We start from the raw sequence: 20,047 nt of genomic DNA, 5'->3' as shown, positions 1-20,047 counted from the left end.
GTTTTAAGGCTCTCTTACTTATGGTAACATCATCGCAAAAAACCTCAAGTGGAAGATTAAGCAATACATAAAATATATTAGATCTCACTAATTAACGGAGAGGGAGCCTGTTTAGGAATCAACCGCATCAAACTTGGCTTTGAATAATGAAAAAGCTCTTGGAGCTTTTTTTTTTTTTTTTTTAAAAAAAACAGTCTCTGAGCCAAACACTGTATGGGGAATGTTGAATTTTGGTCCTGATTCTGGAATGATCTGCTGATAGAAATGCGCTACTGCTGTGTAGCCAACATATTTGCGGAGAGTCAAGACGATTGGCGAGAGAGAGAGAGAGAATTATATTTCTGTCCCTCAACAACAGAGGTGTGTACTGACAGTCAGTCAGCGACAGCTGTCTCTCTCAGTTCATCTGTAACATTCATGTACAACATCAACCAGGGAGCCTTCAAAAAACCTAATTGGCCTTGAGTTTATAACTTGTATAACTTGGCCATAACTTGAGTGGACCTCAGAAAAACCATATTGAGTCTAAAAGATGCATTCTGGCGTTGATGTGATGAGATTGACACTTCTGATTCACAGTTATCTCGTATCCCACAGTTACCTTAGCAGGAGGGACATGACCGAGGAAGCACCAGAGGAAGGTGACAGTGTGATCTCCAATGATGGGTCAGCACCTAGATGAAAGTCCCCAGCGATTGGCCGGAATGATCCGAGCAGATATATTTTTAGCCTTGGATACACTGTGCAGACAGGAACGAAGTCCCTTAGCGCTCTTGGTAAATTGAGACAAACCGTGTTGTAGTATGACATAGCAGTTGCTCCCGCACCAGCAGGAGAGCTGTCAGTGGACATTCATTCACCTATATCCCAGCAGGTTACGAAGCTCAACCAAGCAACCTTGGCCATCCCATGCGACCCATGCTGTCGCTAACAGAGAGGCTTCGTAGACACCATGCTTCAAAAATCAGGCTTAACGACTGAGTGATTTTTATAGCAACAGTTATGATGCAGTAGTCATGACTGGTCTGTTTTTTCGCTTTTTTTTTTTTTTTTCTTTTACACAGTAATGTGCTTCAGTGTCCGACAAAGCGAACGGACCTTCTGCTCTCCAGGTCTCCTCAGTTGTTTAATTGACTGTTTGTCGTGGTTAATCTACATATGTACGTACTCACCACAACCGTAACTAATTACAGTCAGAAAGGCTTACAGTAGCATCGCTACGGCAACACGTTACGGCTCACATGACCCGGGTATATGCTGTACAGTGACCATACACACACATTATTATATCAATGAAACGTCCTCAGAAAAGGCTTATTTGCAACATTAGAGGGTCATAACAAGTCTGATAGGCCCCACAAGGCTCATTATGTCCCATCACTTTCAACCGGGAGAGTTCTGAGGGCTTTAATAAGCGTGTAATGCATTACACTAGTTCTGGAGGACTCAACACTTAGACAGTCAGGTCCCAGGGGAAATATACAGTAGTCAGAGCAGTAGTCTTATGAATGATTCATACCATATGATAATGGATAGTGAATAAAAAAAAAAGAGAGAGAGAGAGAGAAATTGGAGTTTCCCTCAGGGTGTCTGTCGACCACGTTAATAAATGTAACATATCCAGGCTGGAAAGTGGAGTGAACATGCATGCCACCTTAAAAAGGTATTTTATGTGTCTCTTTGTGAGGTGGCACGTGAGTTTGTAGAACCTTCCGGCAACTCTGCAAAAAAGCCATTACGAAAATGAAGACAGGCTGTTTTGAACAAACCAGATTTTAGCAAAAGAAAAAAAAATCCACTTCTGATTTAGACATAATTATAAAAAAAACAAAAAAAACAAGCTCATTACAACACGAAGAATCAAACAGAGCCAGACCTGTATATTTTTTACAGGTTTAAATAGAGTTGGTGTGGTCTGTGGTCTTGATGGAGGAATATGGAGCAATTCAAACAATAGAGGCTAAATAGCTGTGGCTTGATGGGACTGGTGTGTGTGTGTGTGTGTGTGTGTGTGTGTGTGTGTGTGTGTACACAATCTATTCTACATTGTTTTGTCTCATGTCTCCTGCACAAGCCGGAATTCATAACCAGAGACAAACACCAAATTTTAGCATTGGTGTTTCTTTCAGGGTGGAACTTGTTGTTTAATCCCAAATTTAGCTTCATGCAATAACAATGACTGGAGTCCAAATCTGGACTTAAGTGGTTTATCAACTTAGACTGTGGGCATTTCAATTTTTTTTGAAAACCACATTGTGCCTGTCTCGGTAGACGAGTGAACAATAATCTATATACTGTACCACCACTGCAACAACTGCAAAAACAAATCACCATAATACTCTCTATCACAAGAATCGATACATTTTTTAAATATATATTTAATGTCTTGATATTCTTTACCATTACAGTATATTTATAAGCATAGTATTCAGTAGGAAGCTGTGGAATTTTCATAGGATAGAAACCTCATTTTGTGCATATGTAACACAAAAGAATCTAACTACACAGGAAATAGCTTTCCAGTGTGTATGTGTACTTCCTGCTTCTCTCTCTCTCTCTCTCTCACTCTCACACGCTCTCTCCTTCTCTCTCTCTCTCTATCTCTCAGACACACACACACACACACACACACACACAGGAAGATTGCTAATTTTACCTCCTGACGCAGACACTTGACACAATGACAATGGCAGGAACGGTAGCTGGTAAGGAAGGATACGGGTTCTATGCTTTGGGAGTATTTTTTGTATGGTGGGGAGTTTCCTAGTGTTCAGATGTTAACAGCCAGGGAACTTAGCTCCAGAGAGGATCTGGAGAGAGAGAGAGAGAGATGAAACAGAAAGAGAGCGAAAATGGAAAAAGAAATGCCTGGAATAGAGAAAGAGAGAGACTGAGAGTGAGCGTGTGAGAATGAAAGAGAGAGAAAGAGAGAGAGAGAAAGAGAGAGAGAGACCAGAGGGAAAACCGGTACACCAAGGCAATAGCGGTAATGAATCAATAGGGAGGGAGACAGAGGCGTGCTTACATAACCCTTTTACTCTGTTCAACATCATAAACAGTTTCCCTAGATTCACTGAAGAAACACTTTAAGACCTAGAGTGTTTGATCAAAGACTAAAACACACACACACACACACACACTGTGTGTCTCCATAGGGCAAGACACTAAATAATGTTTAACAAGGAGCTTTGGTTTGGGTCTGGCTAAGCTAGTGAAATGCCAAGCCCACAGAACTAAATCCATACCAACTGAGGGGTAGACGTGCAGAAATCAAGCAGCGTGTTCAGTGCACAAAAGGGAAAGATTAATATTGACACGACGATTCAAAACAATCATTCTCCATTTGTCAAACTACCATAATGAGGCACCGAAAGACATGCATAAGTTTCCTGTTTTATAAATGGATGGACGGATAAATGACTTGACAGAACTGATTTCTTGAAGGCAATCTGTAATAAGATGATGTCGAGTGAGACAGTGACCGCGCAGATGAAGGAAAACTTACAGCGTGCAAAAGGTTTACGAAAGCTCTACAAAAAGGTATGGTCACTGTATATTTCCCCAGCCTTCAAAGGCAGACTCTTCCAACACAGACCCATCCTTATGACTGTTTTCCCCATCTCAGACGAATCAGTGCCGTAATATGAATCACTCCTCCCAGAAACGCACTGACCTTTTGACGTATGAGTGGATGCCAATACATTATATACACAACATTTCGCTCAAAAAACAAAGTGTACGAGTTTATTTAATAACCGCAGAGGTCATCAAAGCACTCTGTGACTGCTGAGTGAGTCTTTTCAGGAAAGGATCAACTGTGCCTGCAGAACTTGAGGTGGGACAGGCAGAACTGCCGTAATGACAAGATGATTAATTCATACAAACACTTGTCTCTGTACCCGTAGTATCTTCACCAACACAGCTGCCATTTAGTCAGAAAATACACACGACGAGGTTCGTGTGTTTTCCTTTTTTTTTTTTTGCTTTGCAACACTTTGATTCTCAAAGAGATTGGCAAGTGTAGGGTGCTATAAATTTGATTCATCCCTTGCATTTATCTAAGTTTAAAGAAAATATCCAAAGGTACGGTGGAGCGATCATGACTGGAATCATTTGAGACTGATCGAAATTTGCTCTCGTCTTCTGCCAAGACTTTTCTCAAGTTAATTACAGCTTATTATGTGGGTGAAGACAGCTTTGGATGGTTTGTTCATGGTATGATACTCCCAGGGCCTTTGAGTGTAGGTGAGTGAACACTTAGGCTGGATGTCCAAATCCATCACAACAGGGCCTGAACATGTTTTATTTTATTTTTTTCCCCCCACTGCATACATTTGTAGCATTCTTATCCACAAAGATATCATTTAGCTGGAAGAACACATCATTTGAATGTCTTTTGTTTATTTGTTTGTTTATTTGTTTTTGCTTAACAGTCCACCATTTCAGGCTCGGTTAATTCATACTAATGTTTACCCCATTTCATCCCGCTTAGTTTGTGAAATGAGAGTAAGATGCTGGTGTTTTTTGTTTTTTTTTCCTGTGTAATTTTTCTATGGCCTTTATTCAATAAACCTCAATTAGCAAGTGTAACAGATGGGGAGTGAACATGGTGGAGGTAGTCTTAGCACCAGCCTGCCAGATATAGCACCGTTTTGCTTTGTTATTTGTATATACAGAAATGCAAAGTAAGAGCTATGACAGTCATGTTGATAAATGTTTTGGGGTTTTTTTTTCTTAGCTCTTCTTTCTTTATTTCTTTATTTCATTACTTATCTGCTGCACTGAGCTGTCCAACTTTTTTTCTCAGTAGTTTCTTATAAGCCGGTAGGTTTCTGACAGCATTAACTTAAATAATTTACTGAGTGTCTGACAGTGAATGTGAATTAATAAACCATTGTGTCTTACCAGCATGAGGAGTATTCAACAAATAAGAGTGAGACAATAAAATGAGAATATTTTACTAATATCATAAAAAAGTGTGAAGCAGACAAGTTGCCACATTAGTGAATTCTGCACTATAACAAGAAGCACTTTTGGTCTTTGGCAAAACAGGGTGCGTTTGATATTGTGATGTAGACTGTCTCAAACTGTATGGTAACCGTAGCATAAACTATTCCAAACCTAGAATCTAGTTCAGTTACACTTCAATAAGAAACTCTTGTAATAACTATTTAACGAAGGAAACGGCCAACCAACAACAACAACAACAACAACAATGATAATAATAACAATAATAACAAAAAACGTATAGCTTTGCCCATTTTATTTTATTCATAGTCATTAATTAACAACTTTCTAAAAGACCGTCTATATATTTTCTATTTATTAAAGTGAGATTATACGAGAGCAGGGTTTAGTTTTTGAACATCCAAAAGCTTTTAATTTCAACCTGTCCAGTCTCTTTCAAAACCACATTCAAAACCACTGTGAATTCAGCCCCTCACGCCAGTGTAAGCTTTGGGTGTGAATCACATGAGCGCTCGACTCTTTTTCGGGGTTTGTTTGGTAGTTGATCAGCATCAGTTCAGTCAATCTTGTGTTTTTCGGTTCACTGCTCTCGTTGGAGGCTTGTGTACTGTGTCTGTCTGATGAAAATATGATTCTGTCATATTTAATGCTGTGAGGATACATAAGAAGAGGGTCACCCCCACACTTGGCTCTTGTTGTTCACTTTGAACAATGCCACTCTCTCTCTCTCTCTCTCTCACTAGCTTGAGACAACCCTTGTGTTACTAAAGGAGCTTTAGCATGGATTAGAGTCAAATCCATGACATCAATCAAACGCCTCCAACAGATGCTTATCTGAAAAATAATGAAGCAATCAACACAAGCATTCAGTGCGCTAATTACCAAACGCTAGCCTGGTCATTGGGGATGGCGGCTGGCGTGCTGTGGGTAGGTAGATAGATGTGAGCCCGTGTTTGTGGGCTTCCTCTGACAGACGTTTAATTACCAGAAGATAGAGTGGCGTGGCAGGGCCGAGTCATCAGTCATTTGTGAATAAATGAATCGGTAAACAGCGCGAGAGAGCGTAGCTAGCGTCAACCGGTGAGACGCGCTAGCATCAGCTTACTAGCGTCACATTACATCACGGTTGTTTATACTTGTAAATGAATAGCGCTGACTGTGTCTTTTATTTCAATGTTTAATTTGATACTCCATCAGAGAGACTTAATGTTTTGACATATTGCAGAGAGACTGTGATACCAAGTCAAATATCTTTACAACTAGTCAGACAAGAAAGAAACCTTTGCTGGAGAGTGTTAGAAGCTTGATATGGTGTTTTGGTATTAGTAATATGAGCTGATCTGAAAGCCCTCTGGTGTCAAGAGAACGCTTTAAAAACCTGGCCTTCAATAGTTTTGCTGCTGGATAATAATGATAACCACAGAAGTAAAGGATCTGTATGCCTGGAATTGAAGCAGATAAAAGAAATGATGAATATATGAAATAGGGGAACAAGCGCAATGTTTTGATTTGAGGGGGGGAAAAAAGCATGATGCAAATTTGATTTATTCATGTCGTTTATCCAAGCTCAAAGGGAAATATCCAAAAACTTCCAGGGGAGCTGTTCTAATTGGAATGATTTGATGTTGATGAAATTCACGTCTTGTCTTCTGCTCGGAATTTTCTGAAGCAAATTACATCTTATTACTCAAGCTAAAAAAACAGATGTATGTGCTATCGTGTGCGTCCTCTGCAAATATGAAAGATCACTATGGCACAGGACATAGAGACAAAGGAGAAAAAAAGGAAAAAAAAAAAAAATAAAAATCAGCCAGTGAAAATTCTGCCACACAGAATGAATGTCAATGGCTTCTCCTGGCCTGTTTACGGCTGCGCTAGTTAAATGTCAAATGCTTTGGCCCTCAGGGAAAAAGCATCTCTCTGACTGACAGTGAGAGAATTTCCAGGTAGGTCTCTCTCTCTCTTTCTCTCTCTCTCTCTCTCGCTCTTTCTCGTCTTTCCTTTCATTCATTCTTTGTCTCTCTCATCTGTGTCGCTGAACGGGGCGCTGATATGGGACAGCCAGAGCTATTAATAGTGGATAAGAGAAGAATAGAGAGATACACCCAGGTGGTACTGTCTAAACCATGAGCCCAATGACACTACCGTTGTCTTTGCGCTTTGCTCTGGTAAAAGTGTCCAGAGTAAGTGACTAACACAGAGAGAATCACTGAGACACATGAAGAGGGTGAGAGGCATGCCGCAGGACGGAGATGCAGAGGGAGGGCTATGTGTATAGATAGAAAATCTATAAAAAAACAGCAGTAAAGTGTCTTTTAAAGTGTCTAAATATGCATGTACAATGTGTGTCTTTCTGCAGTTTTACAACACCATTATATAACAGTTGACATGCATCAGGCACATTAACTATGTCCTTGTATACACTTCGTAATACGGTCCGAGCTGTGTTTACAGAATTGGCAAAACACTGCAATTATTTTCGAGCTGGGTAATGACCCCCCCCCCCCCCCCCCCCCCCCACACTCCCCCTCCACGCAGGAGATGGGTCAGATACGCCAACTCATCTGTTCTTCTGTTTCGGCTCTTAAAGAGAGAGACAGCGTGTACAGGGGGTTACCCTCTCCAAGCCCAGGCTTAGGTCCAAACTATGAGCCCTCTTGGATTCCCACACAGTATGATAAGATCTCTACAGCACTCCGCTCACGGGAGGAGATACAAGGTCCATGCTCCATCAAATTCATAATTCATGAACAGAGAGCAGAGAAAGCAGCTATTGGCAAGACACCAAGAACATGCTGCTTATAGGCAGGATCTCGAAAAGAAAACTGCTGGCTAAGCACTTACTCAACTGTACCTACATGTGAGTTACAGTAAAAAATGCAGTTGGTAAAGCTTCAGCCTGAGGTATATACGCAGGAAGGAGGAACGGAGATGTTCGAATACCATAAAATGGTTAGCTCTGTTGCAAAGGAAAAGGTGATACTGATCCCCCCCCCCCCCCCCCCCCAAATAATTAGTGGTATTTCTTTGATTTTTCATGTAGAATGAAATGAAGTTCTGGTTCACAAATTTCATTGATGAAAACTGAGCATTTTTCAACACAAACGTGTACCCATAAATATGTAGAACTTTACTGATTGAAGCGACTGTCTTATCCGTAGTAATCACTGCTGCAGCCCTGTCAGTTTGAATGTTTTGCTCTGGGGCAAGTCAGCAGCGAGCTGTCGTGCTGGGGGTTCAAATCCACAACGCTTCACAGATGTGGTGTGTGTCTCCATGTGTCCAGTGCCTTTAGATCCATCTGACTTCGGATTTATCCGATACCGGTTCTTACAAAGATCGGAAGAATTGTTGCCCTGTTGTCATGGTGACGGAGGTAGTACAGACAACACACACACAGTGATATTTGCAGAGCACCATGTTAACGTGTCTGTTTTTTTCCCTCTGTTATAAGGGTTTTATTCAGCTGGATATATGGAAATTAATTTGACAGCATGATACCTCTCTCTCTCTCTGTTGTGTTCACTATTAATGGCATCTAAGATTGTCAAGTATTTCTAGTCTATTCTAGCGTGAGCTGAGATGTCTTTAGTGAAGCAGTGAGGGATAGAAGTAAAGAGAGAGAAAGAAACACACAACGGTTCAAGCAGCATTTCTATGTGAAACTAACTATCTGTTCTTTCATTCTGCTGCTGAAAGGCAAAAGCAGGAGCATACGTGAGCTGTGCATAGGAGAGAGATAACGCATCATCGGGCGCTAACTGAGTGTTTACGAGTGCTGTTTTCTGTGGACAGACATTACTGAAACGCTACTCAGTGCTGATGTAACTGAAGAATATCCTTGTGCTCTGGGACAAAGAGACACCTTATGTTCCTCACTACCTTGGCTGTTACAAAAATCGGAAACAGAACATCTCTGATCAGATGTTACTTCACTGAGGAGCATTCTGTACTCAGATCATCAGAACACAAGTACCCTAAAAACTGGGACAAAAAATCTTCGAAAACATGAGATTGGAGAAATGCTTACTTGAATTAACAGGACTTACGAATAAATAAATAAATAAATAAATAAATAAATAAAATGCAGTGAAAACATACTTAACGTATTTAACTGTCACTTAAAGCAAATAAGAGAAGGAATCATGTGACTTTGGTGATTAGTGGGCTATTTGTGTCTTTTCTGTGATAGTCTCTGTGATTGTAGAACTTTTGCTTTCAGGTGCTGAGGTACAAGTGATCTCCCTCTTGGAGCTCTCATCTAGTGTTGAGTCCAACAGTCAATACTCTGGCCATGAAAAGCACATGGGTAATGTCATCGTGACTCTCTCTCAAGAGAGAGAGAGAGAAAGAAAGAGATCATACCTCAGAAGAGCATGGCGGATCTGGGTGTTCAAAGTGTACCTGTCATGGAAGTTGTTAAAGTGAGAAACTCTGATTTCACTTAAAAGAGACCAGTCGTATTAGAGGTGAGATAAATGGAGTTCATCTGCAGTACAATGGAAGACATCTCTGGCGAGTGCACGGGAATATGGCTAAAAGACTCATTTCGTCTAATGTACAGATCAGGCAGCTGGAGATACCAGGTCGTCCAACTTCAGCGCACAGTGGACCAACCAGAGCAGGACAAACGCCCATGTTTCAGCAGAGCTGTCATCAAAATGATCTGTGAAAGCTACGTTATTCTCAGGAACACCATGACAGTATTCAAACCAGGATGTCTTAACCCAAACCTTCAAACAACCAAAATATGGTAAATCCTGAATCAGGCATCGCTTTGGAAAGTTCTGGAAGCAGCAAGGTGTAGCATCCTTGTATTTGGAAAGTTCTGGAAGCAGCAAGGTGTAGCATCCTTGTATTCCCCCACCTCCTCCCCGGTGGCGTAGCAGATGCCGCTGACATGAGGAACCATAAGCTTTGGTTCCACAGGGCAGTCCTCTGACACATATGACCTCAGAAATTCTTCTCTGTCTAGATTCTTAACCAGCGTCAGCCCGTGAAAATCTGGACCTCGCCCAGAAGAACCTGTTACCCTTGGGAAGTTTCTCTTCAAAGACGTGGGGCTTTAGATTTCCGGGAACTTCGTAGAAAAGTTTCAAGTATAACCCTAAACAGTTATTCAATCAATAGTCGTATGCCCAAGTTTATGTCATCTAAAATGGGTAAAGCAAAATGTTTGGAGGACAAACATTATCCTAAGCAAGAGCTCTTCAGAGGAGAGGAGAAGCATCATTGATTAAAGATTGAACATCAGTGCTGAGTGAATCCCTTATTCAGACCACTGAGCTGGACTCATATTTGGAATGGTTAAATAGCATTTTAAGAAACACACACACACACACACACCACCTGCGCCACAACTAATTGCAGAGTGACTCACGCAAGATGAGTGTGGTTGCTGATGGTCCAGAACAACCTTTTTTTTTTAAGCTTCAACCACCCCCACCCCCCCACCCCCCTTTTTTTGCCTCTATGAAGAAAATACCAGCTTTAAAGGTTAACACATACCCAGAGAGGCACTATTCTGCTTCATCTTACAGCACCTCAAAAACATAACTCGAGTTCATTTTGTGCAGAGAGAAAGTGACAGTTGTTATGTAATTCCATTCCCGTAACACAGGTGAGGTCCTCACATTGTCTACCAGTCGTCAGACTGCAGTCTTATTCTTATACAGCAATGCAACAACAGAGCGTACCGCGTCCTCTGGGAGGAATTTAATTTGCCAGGAAAATGTTCCTGAATAATTAATAGCCTAATTTGGGGCTGATTAAGAGTCTCTGGACAACTAAATGCTCTCTCTCAGGATACACCTTGGGGTAAGTCACTGACAATTCCCCTGTAGCTGTCCCCATAACTGGAGGTCTGTCTTCACAACCTGGTTAATATACAATATGTAATATCATGATGCTGGACAGAGGCTTACAATTGTGTGCAGAAGGAAAGGGCAAAGCCATTACTCATAATGACATGACTGTGCCGTTTACAGTGGTCAAACATGACATTTTTTCCTCCATCTATGGCTACAGTCAAGAAAACTGTGACTTTCCTCTCAAACCACACTTTTAACGTTGCCATCCAGAAAGAGAAACGCTACATTTCAGAAGCGTCACCTTAGCGTTTCTGTGATAAGTCATGGTTGGGTTTGATCCTTTGTGAACAGGGGTTGTATGTGACCTGTTGACGATTAAAACCTGCGGTAATCCCATTGCTTTAGTTCAGCCTGACTGTTTGGACAATAACAGCTCTTTAATTAGGGGTGGACACCTGTCACCATTGTCCCAAAGAAATCACGTGACTCTCAGGGATTCAGGAACATGGCAGAGGGGGTTAGAACCCCCCCCCCCCCCCCCCCCCCCCAAAAAAATCTTCCCTAGCCCTCATTTTGGTGGAGGCTAATCCTATTAGTCCAATTCTTTCATGCCACACAGTTAAAAAAAAAACTGCTGATGTACATTGGGTAAAATCTCCCACATCACAAAGAAAAACTTCATCCGTTTTACCCGTTTACTTTAGAATGTTCCTCTGTAAAAAAAAAAAAAAAAAAACAAAGGAAAAAAAAATGAGGCACTTTTTAAATCATATTTTCTCCATGGCGTGGGAGTACCAATGCAAACACAGTCTTTGATTCTAAGTATTTGAAGCCTAAGAAAATAAAATGCTGAACACGTGTTTGCTCCGTATAATTACAGAGAGAAAAAAAAATATTAGCGAGGTTTCACAAGCCTCCCAAACTTTTCTCACGGCGAAAAAATGCGGAGAAAGTCTGGAAAGAGAGCGGGCTTTTGATGGCTTAAAGGAGGGTAACAAAGAACAGCTAACGCAAACCCCTGACAAAACTGAGCTACAGGGATAATGTCTGGAGTAAAGCTCAACCTTATGACTTCCATGAACAAATAGCACAGGAGCTTTGCGAAGCCACTTACCTCAGGGAGCAGGGAGGGATTAAGTGAACAATATTAAGCCAACAAATCTAATCATAGAAATATCTTTTGCTGGTTTCTCAAAATTCAGTGCATAACACACTGAATCAAAATGGACTTTTTCCAGCTCTTGTGCTATGGTGAAATTTGGTTTGTTTATTATCCTTTGCTTAACAATAAACTCATATTTATTTCTTAACTGAAAAGAAAATAGCATACATTCATATTTGTATCACCAATACTTTGACTTTTATGACATCGAAAGCGCAGAAGCCGACCATACTAAGGCAAGCTCAGATTTTTTTACCAAGAATAGATGGACATGTTTTTGTTTTTGTTTGTTTTTCCAGCCAGTATGCTTTGTCCATAGCAGCTGATAATTGTGCCATTACTCAGCACGTTGTATGGTCACACCACACTGACTAATGAACTTGTTGATATTTAAAAAAAAAAAAACGTAATAATGCTTTATCATGCTCAGGCTCCTCCTTCAGTGGCCAGTTGGCATGATCAAAGCATCGGGGAGAGCGATCCGTGTGGATGAGGAAGTGGAGAATTGCGTGGCATGACTGAAGCCAAGGAATGCCAGGAATTCCCCCAGTAAACACTTTTTTTTTTTGACGCTTGGACGCCCCCCACCTCCCCCACCCCCGCTTCTCTGCCGCCTCTTATCTCTGCCTCCTCTGTCTCACCCTCTAAAGAGGCTCTTTCACCGATACTGCTCCTATTTTCCCCAGTAACTCCCTTGCAAGCTGTTCTGAGATCAGTTCTATGTACGTGTTTAGAAGCAGAACGAAATAGGAGATGATGATGATGATGATGATGATGATGATGATGGTGATAAGGACCGTAATGCTTCTGAGGAAGCAATGAAATCTTTCGAACGGTTAGAAAAAGATGCTCAGTTTCACTGAATTCAATAGAAAGACTCAAACTGCCCGAGCGTTGGCTACCTACTTGAGAGGGTTACCTGAAGCTCAGTTCTTATTCAGTCATTACACTCATACTTCTCCTGCCAACCCAAAGACTTCCTCCGGATCCTATCGGGAAGAGAAGCCAACTTCAACTTCACATACAAGAGTCCTACGACCGTGTGTGAGAAGAAAACAGCTTTTTCTGAATGTCACGATCAGTTTTTTTTTTTTTTTCCCCCTACTTCATAAATACAATCACTCAGTTTCCCTGCGATCCTTTGGGTGACAGGATCATGAGAAACAGAGAGAGAGAGAGAGAGAGGAAAGGCAGCAGCTCTTCTCTCTTTTTTTGGTGGGGGGGGGGGTTATGAAGGGTAGCTATCGCTGTTATGAACAAAAGCCTTTTACCCATTATAGTTTATTTGCAGTTGCTTAAAACCATGTTCATCTCTCTCCTCACCCTCTCAGGGTTATTTATTTCTAAGGAAACCATGAGCTGGCTGAGGCCTCATTAATGCTGTGCGGTATTCACAAAATTACACCAAAAAAAAAAAACAAAAACGGAAAGAAAAAAAACATTGTTTTTCTTTCCTTCTGCTTGTTCCACAGCCAGCTGTTTTTCCTGCATAGTGTTTTCATCTGTTAAAAGGGAAGCATGACATCCTTACACTACATGTGCAGAGGGTGAGATGTGTGTGTGTGTGTGTGTGTGTCTGTTGGGGGGGGGTCTGCACTAAATTTACACATAGAAGACATTCCATGCCATGCAGTACCATTCTCTGCTTGAGTACCAAAGGAATTACTGTCAGTTGGGAAATTTGTACTATTTCAGCTGAGTTACTTGACTGCATAACAGAAACATTTGAGTTTCACAACCTTTGTGTTCTAATCCTGCCCATTGTTAGAGAAAGCATGATGGCTTCCCTGTAGCCTCCTTGATAAGAATTTGACAGACTTTTCCAGATGTTTCGAACTGGACTGCAGATTGCAGACAATTCCGGAGGTTCCGGATTGTTCTTGCTGGATAGCAGTTCTTTCCTGGCCATGTATGATAAGGTTGCCCAGGATGTCCAGATGAAGGTTACCATGACGATATGTCCCCTGTTGACACATGACCCCTGTTGTTTCATTTGGGTAGACACTATGACCCACGATTAGTCAATATGTTTCTCCTCTCGTCTCAGTATTGCCACTCTGACACGGCCCCATCCAAGACGGTGATGGATATTCAATTAGACACGACCATAAATCACTCGGTTAGAATGGTTGACATAGGCTGTGACTCATTCAAACTTTTAAGGTGTTATAGATCAGTACTCGAGAGAAATCTACCACTGCACCTTGGCCTCAAAATATATTTCAGTCCAACCAAAAAAAAAAATCTTTTGACCGTTTGACCAGCCTATCATCTCTAAAGAGGAAGATGTCAGCTACATATGTCCGTGCCTCCCCACTTGACCCCAACCCCCCCCCATTCCCTCCCTCCCTCCTTTCTCCCCATTGGCCAAACCAGCAGGGAATTGTGAGGGGAACAAAGCTTAGAGTGGGGGTGCACTGTTGAAGGGCCGTAGCTAACATTCCATTCACAGAGGACCTGGCGACCAGCAGGTTAAACAGCCAAGCACTTTTAAATGTTTACTGTTCCGTTACAGGAATGACCACAAAAAAACAACAACAAAAAAAACAAAGAAAAAAAAAAAAGGGGGGGTGTGTCTCCTCACAAACAGTGCATCTCTGCTGAAAGAAACACTCTCCAATTGCTCCACTTTTTAAAAGAGTTGCCCAGTTGTTTAGACTGAATATCAATGAACATGGAGGCCAACAGTGCTGCTTGTTCAAGACCTTGTGCTCTCTCTTTACTGACCCCCAGGATCTGCGGTTTAACAGTATGTGGCACCATTAACATGACAATCAACAACTCCCTCCAAAGAGTGAAGAAGACGACTGAAGCAAACATGAGTGAAAACACTATTTCATATTTGTGTCACAGAAAGACAGGTCACAGAACATAACAACAGCAACAATCAGCCAAAGAACAAACGTCTCTTTCTAAGCAGCTAGCACGATCCTTTTAAATTAAGCGCATGCTATGGAACAGAGCTTCCAGTACAACTGTCAGCACTGTGTGCTGTGCAAGATGGGTACTACGTATTAGGGGAACGACCATTGAGACTGCACACAGAAGTCGGGATTTAATCAACATGTTACGAGTATTAGTGGCCTTCGAAATTATAAAACCAGTATTTAAGAAACTTCCAACTCGTGTCTCCGCCAGACGCGAGATCCGTAAAAATCGCGTTGACTTATCGGTGGAGATGCCGTCCAGCAAGTCAAAGATCACAATTAAAAATGCCAGAAATGTGTGTCTTACCTTATAATTATATGAGAAAAACAATCAAAGACGCTGATGGCATGTCATGGTGTCTGTGTTTTATCCTACGAAATCCTAGGAAGGAAATGAAAAATCTGTTTTAATGCCATTCCCAACGATAGAAGTACAGGTAAGTACCTCCATCTCAGCGTGGAGTTATTCGGAAAGGTTTACTTCAGAGAGAGAGAGAGAGAGAGCGAGAGAGAGAGAGAGAGAGAGAGAGAGAGAGAGAGAGTGTTTTGATACGCTTTTGTAAACTAAAAATGTAGCAGAAGAAATTAACTACACATCTGACCCAGCACCATAGCCTCCTTTTCGCGATCTGTTAAAGAATAAGTGAAGGCAGGCTCATACTTATTCGAAATGTTAAGGATAGTAACTTGACATGTGAGAGCAGTATTAATCGATGATGGGCATCCTATTGCTATTTAGTCAGTTACGTAAAATTATTCTACTGCTTTCTAAACGTGGGAGAGCGAGAGAGAGAGAGAGAGAGAGAATCACATTAGAATAGAAAATCGACGCACTGTCATTGATAGCAACGGTCGCCTTGTTGACCATTTATCGATTTCATGGAACTAAAACAGGATCAATACACAAATTCAATGTAGCACTAGGGCGTAAAATAGGTTTCTTTCTTACCTATCTGACCGGGGGTTCCCGCACCTCACGTACCAGGGCTGAAACTGTCTTGAAAGCCGCTGTGTCACCAGTCCAAGTCATACAGGCGACGCGCACATGTTGCCCGCACGGCACCAGACTGTCACATGAGCCCTACGCTCAGTCCACGGTTGTTTCCTCTCAAACCCCAACCACAGCGTTTCCCGGGGGAGACTATCTGTAATTCCAGTCTAACGCACTGGGGACACCGACAGCGCCACCCATCAGAACCTTCAGACTAACGACTTTACCGACTTCACTGATCGGACTGGTTACTGGTTGGGATAACTACACCAGAGAGGCAACAGGCTACAAGCCGGTACGAGCCGGCGCGTGAAGGGGCTCTGAGTTAGAATAAAGAGGCGAGAGCTCTGTGTGTCGGTCACCTCGGCACCTAGGAGCAGCTGGGTTTTCGTAGAGTGTGTACGGGCGCGGAATTTTAATGAGGACATATTGCTGCAACAGCAGACAAGCCCTTTTTTTTGGTTTTGGCCAAGATTAGAAGCATGGTTTTACAAGAGCTTGTGCGGATTAGCATTGATGGTCCTCTTAAGAAAAATCCGCCCGCCCGGACGACAATGGAAGCGAAATATCAGTACCCTGTGTGAAAAACATCAAAATATCAACTCACACACAGTCTGGGTTTAAAAGATTTTTTCCAATTCACCAATAAAATTTATGCATAACTTTTTATTTAACCAACACGAAGGCAGCGGGACTGTCTGTGTCTGTTATGTCGCAAATTTAACGACATTAATTCAAGTTCAAGCTGAGTGTTAAAGCAGATGTTAATTTATTCGAATGGCCACTGAATTTTGGTTTTCATTCTGTAACCCTGATGTGTGTGTAAAGTAGCATTTACTAACATCACATCTCCAACCTCTGAGTGATATTTATATATTTATTATGAACAAGTGACAAAATTAATCATCACTTTTAGAATTTTCTTGATACAGATAGATAGATAGAGCACATAAACGACCACAAAAAAATAATACTGTTTGATAAATGGAAAAAGAATTTATCTATAACAGAAGGAAGGAGTGGCGCTACACCCTTCTAGAGACTAGGGTACAACTAGTGAATATTTTGTCTGGATGCAAGACAAGACAGTTATCCCTACACAACCTCATTGTCTTCACCCCTGAATACAGCTACTAAGCTCCAGTCACTGGGCTAGTGTGCTGCCATTTCCCCCTTATTGCCACGGCAACATGGCTTTGCCAGGAGAATCATGTGTATTTGTACTAGCGGGATCTTGTTAGTCCTCGTGGTCCTGGTATCTGTCTTTTAGACAGTGAGGAAGCTGAGGGAGCCTTATCTGTACCAGGAGAAAAAAAAAAAGCACCAACCTCTGGGCCGGTGGATGAGGAACAGGGTGAAATGGGAATGAGATTGCTTTTTATATCAGGGTAACTTAGCTGTGGCCACATACGCTGTGTAATGATCCTCAGAAGGTAAAATGAGAGTTTGAGGTCACCGTATTAGATCCCGTGGAATGGGAGTGGGGGGTAGGGTAGGAGGTGTGTGTGTGTGTGTGTGTGTGTGTGTGTGTGGGTGTGGGGGGGGGGGGGGTCACCACAGAAACATCTAGGGTACCATTTAGGCAGATGCCCCCCCCCAACATACTGTAGTCGCATTTACTCTTCTACCCCCTTCCCCTTGCCCCTGAGAGATGGGGTGCTTTGCTGCTAATCCGCAGCCATTCAAACAGCAGTTTAACCTCCAGATTTGGGGATGGGCAGCTTGTGACAGGCTTAGTGATTGCGAGGGTAAACCACTTAGGTCCCCATATGGACCACCAGTCTGGTTCTCGATCATACATTACACAGGCTAAAGCGTGTTGGCACAGTGCTGGGGGTGGGTGGCACAGCATCAGGGCAAACGTCTGACCTAACAACGCGTATGAACACAAACAAACAAACCTGATGTTTACTGTGTGACACCAGCAGAGTGACAGAGCAGCGACACTAACCAGTGCTCTGTGTTGTTCACAGATTGGTTTTGTTTGTTTGTTTGTTTGTTTGTTTTGTTTAATAGCTTTATGCATTAATATCTCATTGTACATTAGCGTAAAAAAAAAGGGGAGCAAGTTGAGACCAACAGCTTTACATTTAAAAAAAAGAAACAAAAGTGAATGCTGATTTTTTAAAACATTTTCTGCTCAATCCCTAAATGCAGACACATATCCCTCTAAACTGTGCTAAATCCACATCAGTTTTCTGTAATCCCCCATTGTTGAGGAGAATGGCTTTAATCCATAGGTGAATGTTGCCAGTGGGTTTAAAGCAGAGACTGTCTATACATCTCCCAGACAGCTAAATTGTCACACAGAAAAAATAGCTTTGTTTTCAACATTATCATACATCAAATTGCATGTTACTGAGCAAATACAGAAGCGCAAGCCACACACCCATGACACCAGCAAGCAGAGACAAGACTATTTAAACCATCATAAGAAGTCATAATCACCTCTTCAACAGCGTCAGCCAATCAGACGAGAGAGAGGCAGGCAGATGTGGTATTCCTGTTGCTATGAGTTACCAAGCCGGGGACTGAAGGAGACAGAGGTTGTGTTCTCTGTGTGTCTAATAACACAGTTATGACTATGTGGGTCACACAGGTCCACATTAAAAACACATGAAAAAAAAATAACATTAGGACAGCTCCAGAGCCAGATAAAACTACAGCCTGACTGATCAGGGTGTTTATCACAGAGGAGAAGAAGAAGACAACATCCTGCAGTAAAATGGAGATGTCCTTTCAGGGTCATATAAGTGATACATGTAGGGACTGAATCACTAACACACACACTCATATAGATGACAGGTCAAGAGAAGTAACAAACTCTCTTACCTCTGTTATAGTATCACTTCTTTGCCTATATTCAAAGGCATAAAAATTCATACCTCCCTTCAAATGACTAGTTGTATGTCAGAGTATTATAGCTAAACAAAGCCAGTGACCATGAAACACTACGCTTGGGTTTACGAGAGAGAGAGAGAGAAAGAGAGAGAGTGAGAGTGAGAGAGAGAGAGAAAGTCAGTGGCAGATTTGAAAGAACAATTTGTCCTGATCTGTGTAACATCAGTCATGTGGACCCACGTAAGTTCACATGCGTCTGGGTATTCAGTGTGCTCCGATCTCACGTTCAACTGTACATGTATTTCAAACTCTTAAATACAAGATATGATGCACAGAGTTTGGGCGCCATCTTCTGGATCCAAAATAGTAGTGCAGTCTTTGACCATCGTTTTATACAAATCAGTTATTTACGAAAGAGTAAGTATTCATTTCCATACTTATCAACCTAGTTCAATTAAGTTAAACCTAATGAAAGATAAACATAGCTTTGTAATTTCTTGAACCGCATTTCAGAGAAAACGGAGAAAACATCACGTGCAAACGGAGGTGACTTGTCCATATTCTGTGTCATTGTGAGGTCCAGTCTGGTTCTTTGGTACACTCGCTACTAGTAAGTACCAAGACTCCATTAAGGGAAAGTGCTCCCGATAAGAGGACAACATTGCTAAATGGAGGCAGTGGCAGCAATGCATCCACCACTGTTAAAACACAACTGAACAACAACTGATTTCAAATGTCACAGTGTCTCATCATGTATGCACACTATATTTTGAAGCCCAGTATTTGTACCAAAGTCGATCTCTCTAACTGTTCGATCATGCTTTTGATTGTTTTCATTGAGTTTTTTTTTTTTTTGTTTAGTTGTTTTTGTTGTTGTTTGTCAAAGAGCGTTCTCTTACACCCTTTCAACATTCTCACTCCAGCCTCATCTGTCTCCTGCTTTCTAAAATAAATACACCGCTGTAAACAGCTATTCTTCAGGGATGGAGCCAGTGCAGAGCAGCAGTTTCCACTACAGGGAGGAGATGTACAGCAGTGTCCAGAATAGAGCCGCTACTGCACTCATAATCCTCCTCCTGTAAAACACACACACACACGCACGCACGTTTTCTTTGAAATATTTAAGTATTTGTTAGAGCATTGGATACTTTATATGTCCATTTCTCCTCGTTGTTGACCATAGAGCTAGAAAACTAATCTGTAAGATTATAACAAGCAGCATTTGCTGTAATTGTTACAACTGAAACTTGCCTACTGTTGGGGCTAGGGCTGCCAACTTTTTATCATCCAAATTAAGGCCTCGAGGCACTGGGGATGTCAATCCACACATACTGTATATGACATGTGA

General features: G+C 41.7%; 1 protein-coding gene across 1 annotated transcript in view; it reads right to left on the bottom strand.

Moving 5' to 3' along the window:
* tmem108 (transmembrane protein 108) overlaps window positions 1–15,899 on the bottom strand; it is a 44,115-nt gene extending 28,216 nt beyond the window's left edge. Inside the window, exons 1-2 of the mRNA XM_030769133.1 lie at window positions 15,817–15,899; window positions 15,175–15,249 (exon numbers count right to left, since the gene is read on the bottom strand). The gene's annotated coding sequence lies outside the window, so the exon portion shown is untranslated. The remainder of the gene's footprint in view (window positions 1–15,174; window positions 15,250–15,816) is intronic.
* Between the last annotated feature and the right edge of the window lie 4,148 nt (window positions 15,900–20,047).

The sequence above is a fragment of the Chanos chanos genome, chromosome 3, assembly GCF_902362185.1.
Source record: "Chanos chanos chromosome 3, fChaCha1.1, whole genome shotgun sequence".
Taxonomy (NCBI): Eukaryota; Metazoa; Chordata; class Actinopteri; order Gonorynchiformes; family Chanidae; genus Chanos; species Chanos chanos.
Note: the sequence above shows the minus strand (reverse complement) of the source record. Positions and strands in the feature narration are given on the sequence as shown.